Source organism: Mesoplodon mirus, assembly GCF_964341445.2.
Source record: "Mesoplodon mirus genome assembly, chromosome: 4".
Lineage (NCBI taxonomy): Eukaryota > Metazoa > Chordata > Mammalia > Artiodactyla > Ziphiidae > Mesoplodon > Mesoplodon mirus.
In genome coordinates, this window is record NC_138979.1 from 148,747,976 (window position 1) to 148,757,972 (window position 9,997).

Sequence of the window (9,997 nt, forward strand, 5' to 3'; positions counted from 1 at the left end):
CAGGGGCTACTCTTTGTTGTGGCGCGGGCTTCTCATTGCAGTGGCTTCGCTTGCTGCAGAGCACGGGCTCTAGGCACGTGGGCTCAGTAGTTGTGGCTTGCGGGCTCAAGAGCACAGGCTCAGAAGTTGTGGCGCATGGGCTTAGGTGCTCCGCGGCATGTGGGATCTTCCCGGACCAGGGCTCAAACCCGTGTCCCCTGCATTGGCAGGTGGATTCTTAACTATTGCGCCTCCAGGGAAGCCCTCATTTTCTTAAGCTGGAGGTTTTCAACTGGTGTTCAGTGAAACCCTTTGGTGAGGGGAGGGGTAGAGACAGGCTCTATTATTCTTATTCTTATTTTTTAGCATTTGAAGCATCTTTATAAACTTTTGGCTAATAGGAAAATGTTGAACGCTGCCATCTTCTAGCACTAACTTTCTATGGCCTGAAAAATTCCACCAGAAAGCTCTCTGATTGTTCCTATGAGATATTTATTTTCGTCCAGTCATATTTTTCTTCTTTTTTTCTTCAAAGATAATAATTGTCAGGGAGCAGTGGTTAGACAATGTCCTCACACTTATGTCTGGGAGATTAGGAATTCTCAGCTTAGCCCATCCAGTCTGGAAAGGTTTTCTGTAGTGAACGGCTGGTATAGGGGTGTGGTCAGGTGAAACAGGAACCAGGGCTGAAACCCCCATAGCGTGGTCATCTTCCAAGACACGATGATACTTAGGCACAGCTTAGAAATCTGCAAGTTGTTCCTGACCCTCGACACTTGCCAGTAATGAAATGTGCACTTCTGGGACTGGTCCCATGTTCTGCCTTCTGAAGTAATTTTAATTAAAACAGACAGACTCTGACATAAAAGGAAAAGATAGAGAATTCGTAGAAAACCTAAACTGTGCTGTCTGTTAGAGGTGGCAGCATTTGCTAGTCTCCTTCTGGCTGTGGAGATGCTGTGAGTGCCGTTGACCCAAAGGTTGTTATGACCTTGTCAGATAAAGCAGAGGCCAAGACCATGAGTCCGATGGACCAGAGAGAGTGGTGTCCCAAACAATGCCCCCAAAGTGAATCTGCTGCAAAACAAGTAATGTGCCCATCCAGATGGCCTACCCCATCAGATCCACCATAATCTACCGACTGAGTAAACAGTGACACCACGCATCTAGAACCTGCATTCTCCTCTTTCATCTCTGCCAAGTACTCTCCACCATGGGAGTACCTGAGGCCCTCAGTCTAGAACTTTCTCTTTGTTCCCCAAAAAGTTTTATCTGGCGACAGAGAGACCCCATGAACACGTAGGGGCTGGTAGACTTTCCCAAACCACCCTTAAGGCTCCTCTCAAAACCCCACGTTGACCCTCTCTTCCCTCTTCTCCTTCCTCCTGTGTCCACCCTCACGCTTACTCCTCGGGAGCCCCACTGTGTTTCACATAGTCCTGCTCTTATCCTCCATCAGAAGACCTTTCTACGAATGCTGAGCATCTGGAAACAATCTCTCAGTAATGTGTTGACATTTCAGTGCTCTCCTGAAGTTAAGAGGGAGATTTCTCAGGAAACATTTAAAAGGAGATTGGGTTCCACTGTTTCGAATTATGTGGAAAGAGGAACACAAAATATTATAAAAGACTGAGAGAAATCCTAGGGTCAAAACTTCTTAAATAAATCTGATGACCTAGTTGGAACGTGCCGCAAGTTGCCTTTCTGGCTCATGTATTTAAAACAATTGTGTGACATCACTGTTTAGTCACTAGTCTATGTTTATCCCCAAGGCAATTCCTGACGAACAGTGCCGCCAACCATGAGATGCTGTTTCATATACAACAGGCATCGTGGTCTACTTTGCTCATGTGCAGAACATGCAGTTTTCTCACACAACAGGTTTTTTGTTTTATCCAATCAGTGAAACAGAGAACCCTCAGAAGGGAAATCGTGTCTGGCAAATCACTATCCCTCTTAAAAGACACAGCTATTTAGATTTAAAGATAAAGTCTCCTTTAGCGTTAACTGCATCTTACAGGTATTTTTCTTTGTTTAACTTTTTATTTTGAAATAATTTTCAAGCTTAAAAATATTACAAAAATAGGGCCTCCCTGGTGGCGCAGTGGTTGAGAGTCCGCCTGCCGATGCAGGGGATACGGGTTCGTGCCCCGGTCTGGGAGGATCCCATATGCCGCGGAGCGGCTGGGCCCGTGAGCCATGGCCGCTGGGCCTGCGCATCCGGAGCCTGTGCTCCGCAACGGGAGAGGCCACAACAGTGAGAGGCCCGCATACCGCAAAAAGAAAAAAAAAAAAAAAATATTACAAAAATAGTGTTAAAAAAAAAAAAAACTCCTGTATGCACTTCATCCAGATTCACCATTTCTGGGATAACATTTTGTTATTTCTCTCTGGATATCACCACCACCATCATCATCATCGTCATCATCTAATGCATTTGAGAATGTTTCATATGCCTGAATCCCTAAATATTTTAGTGCATATTTCTTAAGAACAAAGACGTTCATTCACAACACAGTATCGTTATCAAAATCAAGAAATTTAATACAGTAGTAGTATCTAATCTATAGACCTTATTCGCATTTTTCCAGTTATTCCCAAAATATCCAAAACAGCACTTTTTTTTTGGACGAGCTCTCATGAGGTACTTTTGTTGTCATTGTGATGTGAGGTACTTTTGTTGTCATTTACTTCTTAAATATTTTATCATTTCAATTGTGAATTCCTCTTTAACCCGTGAGTTATTTAGAAGATTGCTTTACTAGTTTCCAAACATATATTATAGTTATTATTGTTTTAAACTTCTTTTCATTGTTGATTTCAAATTTAATTGCACTATTGTCAGAGAACATGGCCTCTATCGTATCCCTTTACATTTGTTGAGACATCCTTTGTGATTTTCATAGGAGGTAAGATTATGTAAATATGTGCTGTTGGGAATAAAGACTTTTTCCTGCATGTCTAGTAGATTTGTTGTTCAAACTTTTAAAATTCTTTCGAAGTTTTCATCTTACTTGATCTCAGTAATCTATACTATGATTGTTGACTTGTTGATTTCTGCTTATAATTCTCTCACTTAGGCTTTGTAGTTTTCAGAGATATGCTGTTAGGTACCTGCAGGTTCATGAATGCTACATTTTGGTGGATTGTCCCTTCTATGATTATGTAGTGTTTTTGTCTTAAATTCTATTTAGTCTGATATAATGTTGATGTACCAGGTTTCTTTTTATTATTATTACATGGTACACCTTTTTTTTTTTTTTTTTTTTTTTGCGGTACGCGGGCCTCTCACTGTTGTGGCCTCTCCCATTGTGAAGCACAGGCTCCACATGCGCAGACTCAGCGGCCATGGCTCACGGGCCCAGCCGCTCCACGGCATGTGGGATTTTCCCGGGCCGGGGCACGAACCCGTGTCCCCTGCATCGGCAAGCGTACTCTCAACCACTGCGCCACCAGGGAAGCCCTGGTACACCTTTTTAATTCCTTTATAGTCACACTTTCTCTTTTAGTGTTGTTTTAATTATGTCTCCTATAGGAGGCATGTAGCTGGATTTTTTTAAAAAATCCACTGTGATAACCATGTTAGTAGATACATATTTTATTGCAATATATTTGAACTTCTGCCCTGTTATTTTGGGTTTTCTCCTTACCATAATTTTTTTTAGCTTTGTAAATTTCTCCTTTTCTGTCTTCTACTCTACTAATGAGGTTTCCATATACTTAGAGTATTTTAATAAATACAAATTTATTTGTTGATTTTGGTGATTCCCTTTAATTTTTTAAACATACATAGTTAACCCTAAACTTTTCTAACAAAGGCTAAAGTTATTCAGAATTTCTATCCTTCTCTTTACTATTGCATAGCCCTCATAGACTAAGCATGGTATTCCTTTCCTTCTATCTTAGTTTTGCAGTGTAGAGCTTGAATTTTACCCCTTTTAAATACCCCCCCCAAAAAAAGCTTAATATGCGTGCCTTTATGGTCAATAATTAATTAAACTTACTGATAAATGTAGTCAATTTCTATTTTACCCTGATTTCTTATATTTCATGACTTGGGCTGACTTTTCTTCGTGAATACCATCCTTTAATATTTCTTTTAGTGGGGTTTGTGACTCTGTTCTTGTTGGTAAGAAATCTGTCAATGCAGCTGTCACTTCTTTCTAGATAAGATAATATATATTTCCTCTCTGGAAATTTCTGAGCTCTTCTGTTTAATGTTAGTGCTGTGCAGTTTTACTTCAATCTGTCTGGTAGGCATGGGTTTTTTAGCTGTCCATCTTAAAGCACTCCTTTGGTGTGAGGACTCTTCTCTATTTTCAGTCATGCAAAAGTCTCTACTATCTATCTCTTCAAATATTGCTTCCCTTATTGCCTTCTTCAGAACTCCTATTTACCACATGTTGGAGCTATTCAAACTATGTTCCTTGTCCTTTTTTGTATTTTTTTTTTTATCTCTGTCTTTGGATATGTAGGGGTAGATTCCTCAGTGCTATTTTCCACTTCCATTAGTTATCTATGTAATTGTGTTCAGTCTAGTGTTTATCCTATCATTGAATTTTTAATTCAAATTATTATAATTTTTAGTTCCAAGATTTCAAATTGTTTATTTTCGTATTCACATAATCTTATTTCATTTCTGCCTACTTGTGTTTCTCATCTTGCTCTTTAAAAAAAGAAGCTAGTCCATTTTATTGCTTCGAATACTCAAAAACATGTTTATTTTAAAAATAGTTTTCAGACTATTCTATAAAATAATTTTATTTGGAGTAAGTAATTTGTTGACTGACTATTAACATTAGATTTTTGAGGTGGAATTTAGAATTTTGGCTTGCAAGCTTTCCAAATTTTATTTAAAGCGAGTTTTACTTTTTTTCTCTTTCCCACCTCCTTCCAATAGTAGTTTTGCAGTTGCCTCACCTGGGCCCTGAAGCAAATGGGGCTCCCATCTTTTGGAGAGATTTGGACACATGAGATCTGGGCACTGAGCCAGCAGGTAGCTTTACTCATTTTCCATTCATGAGACTGGGTCCAAGTCCTCTCATTCCCCCAGGCTCAGGCTTTGCCAAAAGCTATGATCCCAAATGATCAGATTCTAGTTAAATGATGAAGGTAAATCCAAAATTATTTCCTGGTACATTTGTTGAGAGAGATGAGAAAATGGTTGTATCAAGGTTTGGGGGCCTCAGGAACCAAAGGATGGAGTTACTATCACCTGAGATGGGGAAGATTGAGGGTTGGACAGATATTGGGGCAGGGAAAATCAGGAGTTCATCTGAGTTTGAGATTTCTGTTAGACACCCAAATGGAGATATTAAGTAGGCTGTTAGATATCTGTACCTGGAGTTTGGAGAGAGATCTGAGCTAGAGAGTTAAACTGGAAGGGGTCAGAATTTGGATGACATTTAAAGCCATGAGCCCTGATAAGATCACAAAGGAGTGAATATGGACAGAGAACAGGACCAAGGACTGAATCTAAACATCCTCCAATATTAAGAGTTTGGGAAGAAGAGGGAAACCTTTAGAAAGGAAACAGAAAAGTGGCCAGTGAAGCAGGAGGGAAACCAGTCTAAGGGGATCACCCCTACCAAAGTCTGCTTAGTAAAGTAAGGACTGAGAACTGACCATTGGTTTTAGCAAAGTCAGTAGGGGAGGCAGGGTATGGGGAGATGCCTGAGTGATAATACTTAGCAAGTATGTATAAGCCTCCTTTCATGAGCTGGCAAAAGTGGGGGCATTATCTACCCCCACCAACTCCTGGCTTCAAGCAGTAAACTGGCTTTTATTCCCTGCTTCAGATGGAACTCTTTAACTCCCTTTACTCTGCAGACACCAAGCTCCCAGTGACCTCTCCCTGCTTTCATTCCTGGAACAATGTAGATTTCTGGTTGCAGAGATGTTCATCCATGAGCCAGCTTTACAGTTTTTATTTTCTGTTGCATCTCTTATTACTATGAGTTTAAAGCACCAAAATTGTATCAAAGCATAAATTTGTAGAGCCATATTGATTGACTGGAAGCTCCTTAGATTCTTCAAACATCTGAACATTTTGGATGGTGTGTTGGTTAACTATTTCTATGGGACAAACCATCCCAAAACCTAATGGATTAAAACAGCAACTGTTTACTTAACTCATGATTCTGCAAATCAGCAATTTAGGGTGGATCAGCTGTACATTCTTCCAGTCTTTGCTTGGTTCTTTCATGCATCCGTGGTCAGCTACAGGTCAGCTAAGGAGCTCTGCACCTGAGGAAGTAACTGGCTGTCAGCTAACGCCAACAGGGTTGACAGGGTTGACTTGGCCATGTGGTCATTCACTATCTAGCAGGCTTGCTCAAGCTTGTTCGCTGGTAGATGAGCAGAGTTCTAAGAGAGAGAATAGAAACTCACAAACCTCTTAAGGGCTAGGCTTAGGAAGGGCACAACATCACTTCTGCTGTGATTTATTGGTCAAAGCTGGTCACACGATCAGCCCACACTTAAAGGGTGGGAAAACGGATTCCATCTCTTAATGGGAGGAGATGGTAAGCCACATTGCAAAGGAGCATGGGTACAAGGAAGAGAATGATTTTGGCCATTTTTGCAAACAATGTACTACCAATGGAGTATGAAGACAAATTATTGTGGGATTAATTTCGGTTAGATATAAGGAGAAAATACATCAACAGTAGAGCATACGAGTAATTTCTGAGGGTAGAGGAGGTAGTGGTAGAGGCCCTGCATCGGATTCAGGACAACCAGTTGAGTATTTGCCATAATCAAGGTTTGAGCTGGGAGCCATGGGAGAGTCACAGAGGAAGTGCTTCCTGCTTTTCAAGTAGTGATTATTTGAATAAGGAGTGCAGGGCAAACCTCCAGCGCTATAACAAGGCAGAATAGTAATGCATTGAGATGACTGGACAAGGGAAATCTTTGGAATGAGGTAGACTTCAAGTGTAGGCTGAGAGCAGGAAGCCATGGAAAGATTAAAGACTCAAAAGAGACAAAGATAACAGGCAGTGGTTGCACTTTGGCCAGCACCCTTATTTAACTGGTAGAGGCCAAAAAGCTAAGAAATGCATCAATCCTCAGGAAACGAAGGAAAAAAGAAAAAGAATCCAAGTTCTCCCAACTAATTTTTTTTTAAGTTAAACCAGAAGGAATTTATTGCTTTTAACTTAAAGAATACTTGTATCAACAAGAGTTCTGTACACCTCAGCAAAGATGGGTCCTAGCTTGTGGTAGCTCTGACAGATTTTCAGGGTGTTAGCAAGACACCCCCTTCATACCATAGCCATCCGATTGTTGCTGTTCTCAGTGCCCAGGCCAAATGAGGCCAGGAAGAAAGCCCAATGGCTGGTGCTCAGAGGGCATTGACCTGTGGGTCCTTTAGTCCCTGACTCTAGAAATCCCAAGAGTTTCTTTTTTGTGGAATTAGCTTGTTCTATAGAACTTAAGGCCTCACTGAAAATGTCCTTTGGCCACTTTTTCATCTGTCTACACCACCCAGTGATTTTTTTCAGGCTTCAAAATTCAACTCAAATTTTGATTCCCAGAAGTTATTGGCTTTTCTGACTAATTCTTAGGTTGAAGGCAGGATGTGGGCTGGTCTTCAGTGTGTCTTAAAGGGCCTGAGGACCACGGCCCACCAAGGGAGCCAGTTCTATCCAACCTCTTGCTCCTCACCAAGCTTTCGTTCTCTTTGGAAACCACTAGAACTCCACCCACTGGAGCAAAATGAATCTGGCACAGGTAAGCCAGGCATTCCCATAATGCTCAGTGTTTTTACCAAGGGTGGAGACATGATGCAGAGATTAGTCAATCATCCCAATACAAATACTAGTGAACACTTTTGGAAATAAACAGGAAATCTTTAACAACTGTGTTATTCATACTTCTATCCCTGAAATGAATTCAATCCAATGCTGCATTATGCGTATGGATTTTTGTTACATGATAGATTCTATTTTGAACTCAGGGAACAGTGAAGAGATGGAAACAAATATATTTGAGTGCTACCCTGCTCTAGACACTATGCTTTATTTTTGCTCATTCACCACATCCAATCAATTCCCCTGTCCTTTCAGTTCTGACTCTTTGATATTTCTAGGATCCAATCCCTTCTCTGCATTCCCACTGCCACTACCTTAATTTGCAACCTAATCATCTTCCAGTTGGGTATTGTAAAAGCCTCTGTTATGGGCTGAATTGTGTCCTCCCCCCAAATTTATACATTGAAGTCTTAACACCCAGTACTGCAGAATGTGACTGTATTTGGAGATAGGGCCCTCAAAGGGGCAACTGAGGTAAAATGAGGTCATATCAGTGATCCCTAATCCAATATGACTGGTGTCCTTATAAGAAGAGGAGATGAGAACACGACACGCACAGAGGGAAGACCCCATAAAGACAGAGGGAGATGACAGCTACCTACAAGCCAAGGAAAGAGGCTTCAGAAGAAACCAACCCTGCTGGCACTTTGATCTCTAACTTCTAGCCTCCAGAACCGTGAGAAAATTAATTTCTGTTGTTTAAGCCACTCGGTCTGTGTTATTTTGTTATGGCAGCCCTAGCAAACCAATATAGCTTTCTACCTGGGTTCCCTCTCAAGTCGACACTTCTAAAAGTGGAATTATCTATCTCAATCACTAGCCTGACTGTCACTTGCCTGCTAAAATCCTTCAGTAGCACCTCACCTCTCACTTAGTGTTTTCCACATTAAGTTTTCTGGAACAATAGTTCTATATTGTGTAAGTTGTGTAAGTTTGGGAACTCTGCAAGTCCCCAGCTTGAGGAGTCAGTGTTCAGTTGTATTGGGTTGGCCAAAAAGTTCATTCAGGTTTTTCCTTATGCCAACAAAACCTCGAACGAACTTTTTGGCCAACCCAACATGTTAAAGGCTCTGAGAAGTTTTATAGTCAAAAAACCTGGTTAACTCGGTTTAACCCAGTGTTTGCCAGATTTATTTGACTATGGAAATTTTTTTCTTGATATAATACCCATTATATCCACTGCAACTTGTGTTCTATAATACAAACTATGAAATGCTGCCCTATACAATCAATACTTTGGCAAGTCATGCAGAATGAGGGCCACCAGATCTATTTATTATTATTTTTTAACATCTTTACTGGAGTATAATTGCTTTACAATGGTGTGTTAGTTTATGCTTTATAACAAAGTGAATCAGTTATACATATACATATCTCCCCATATCTCCTCCCTCTTGCGTCTCCCTCCCTCCCACCCTCCCTATCCCACCCCTCTAGGTGGTCACAAAGCATGGAGCTGTTGGGCCAACAGATTTACCAAACAAAAATACAGGATGCCTCGTTGAATTTGAATTTCAGATAAGTCTAAAAAATTTATTGTTTATCTGAAATTCAAATTAACTGGGTGTCTTGTATTTTGTCTCGCAATCCTATACAGAACCCTTTGTGACCTATTATACAGCGCACAGACTGAACCAAAATGAATTTGATAAGAATTTTTTTCTCCACTTAACATACTTGGAAAGGATGAAGCCAAGGTCGATTCTTGGCTTTCAGTTGGATTCCTTCAATTTGCCACCAACCCTTGTTCCCTTAAAGCAGTGTCTTTCCATCCTGGCTGCATATTAGAATCAGTTGAGGAGATTTTAAAAAATACTTACACCCCATCCCAAACCAAGTGATTGAGAATTGGGGGGTTGCTGAGTGGGGAGTTTGAAAGGCAGGGCCAGGAGGAAAGTGAGGCAAATGGGGCCTTCAGGGAGCAAGATTTAAGGTGGCCCTCACTCTCAGGGCTGACCCTGTACTTGCACAACCCCTGCTGGCCTCACCCCAGTCACACCCTGTTAAGAGAAGTAGGTGCAGGGTTGTGGAGAAGAACTTGCGGGGGTGGGGGGGCGGGTTCTGAGCTGCCCTGAGTCCCATCTCCACATCTTGTTGCTTTACAAGGAAATGTCAACATTTTTGAGCAACTGGACATGAGCTCCAGCCCATAAGCATGAGTCAGGAGAGGCTTCACCAGGCCAGGTTTTCCTGAAGCGTAAACTTGC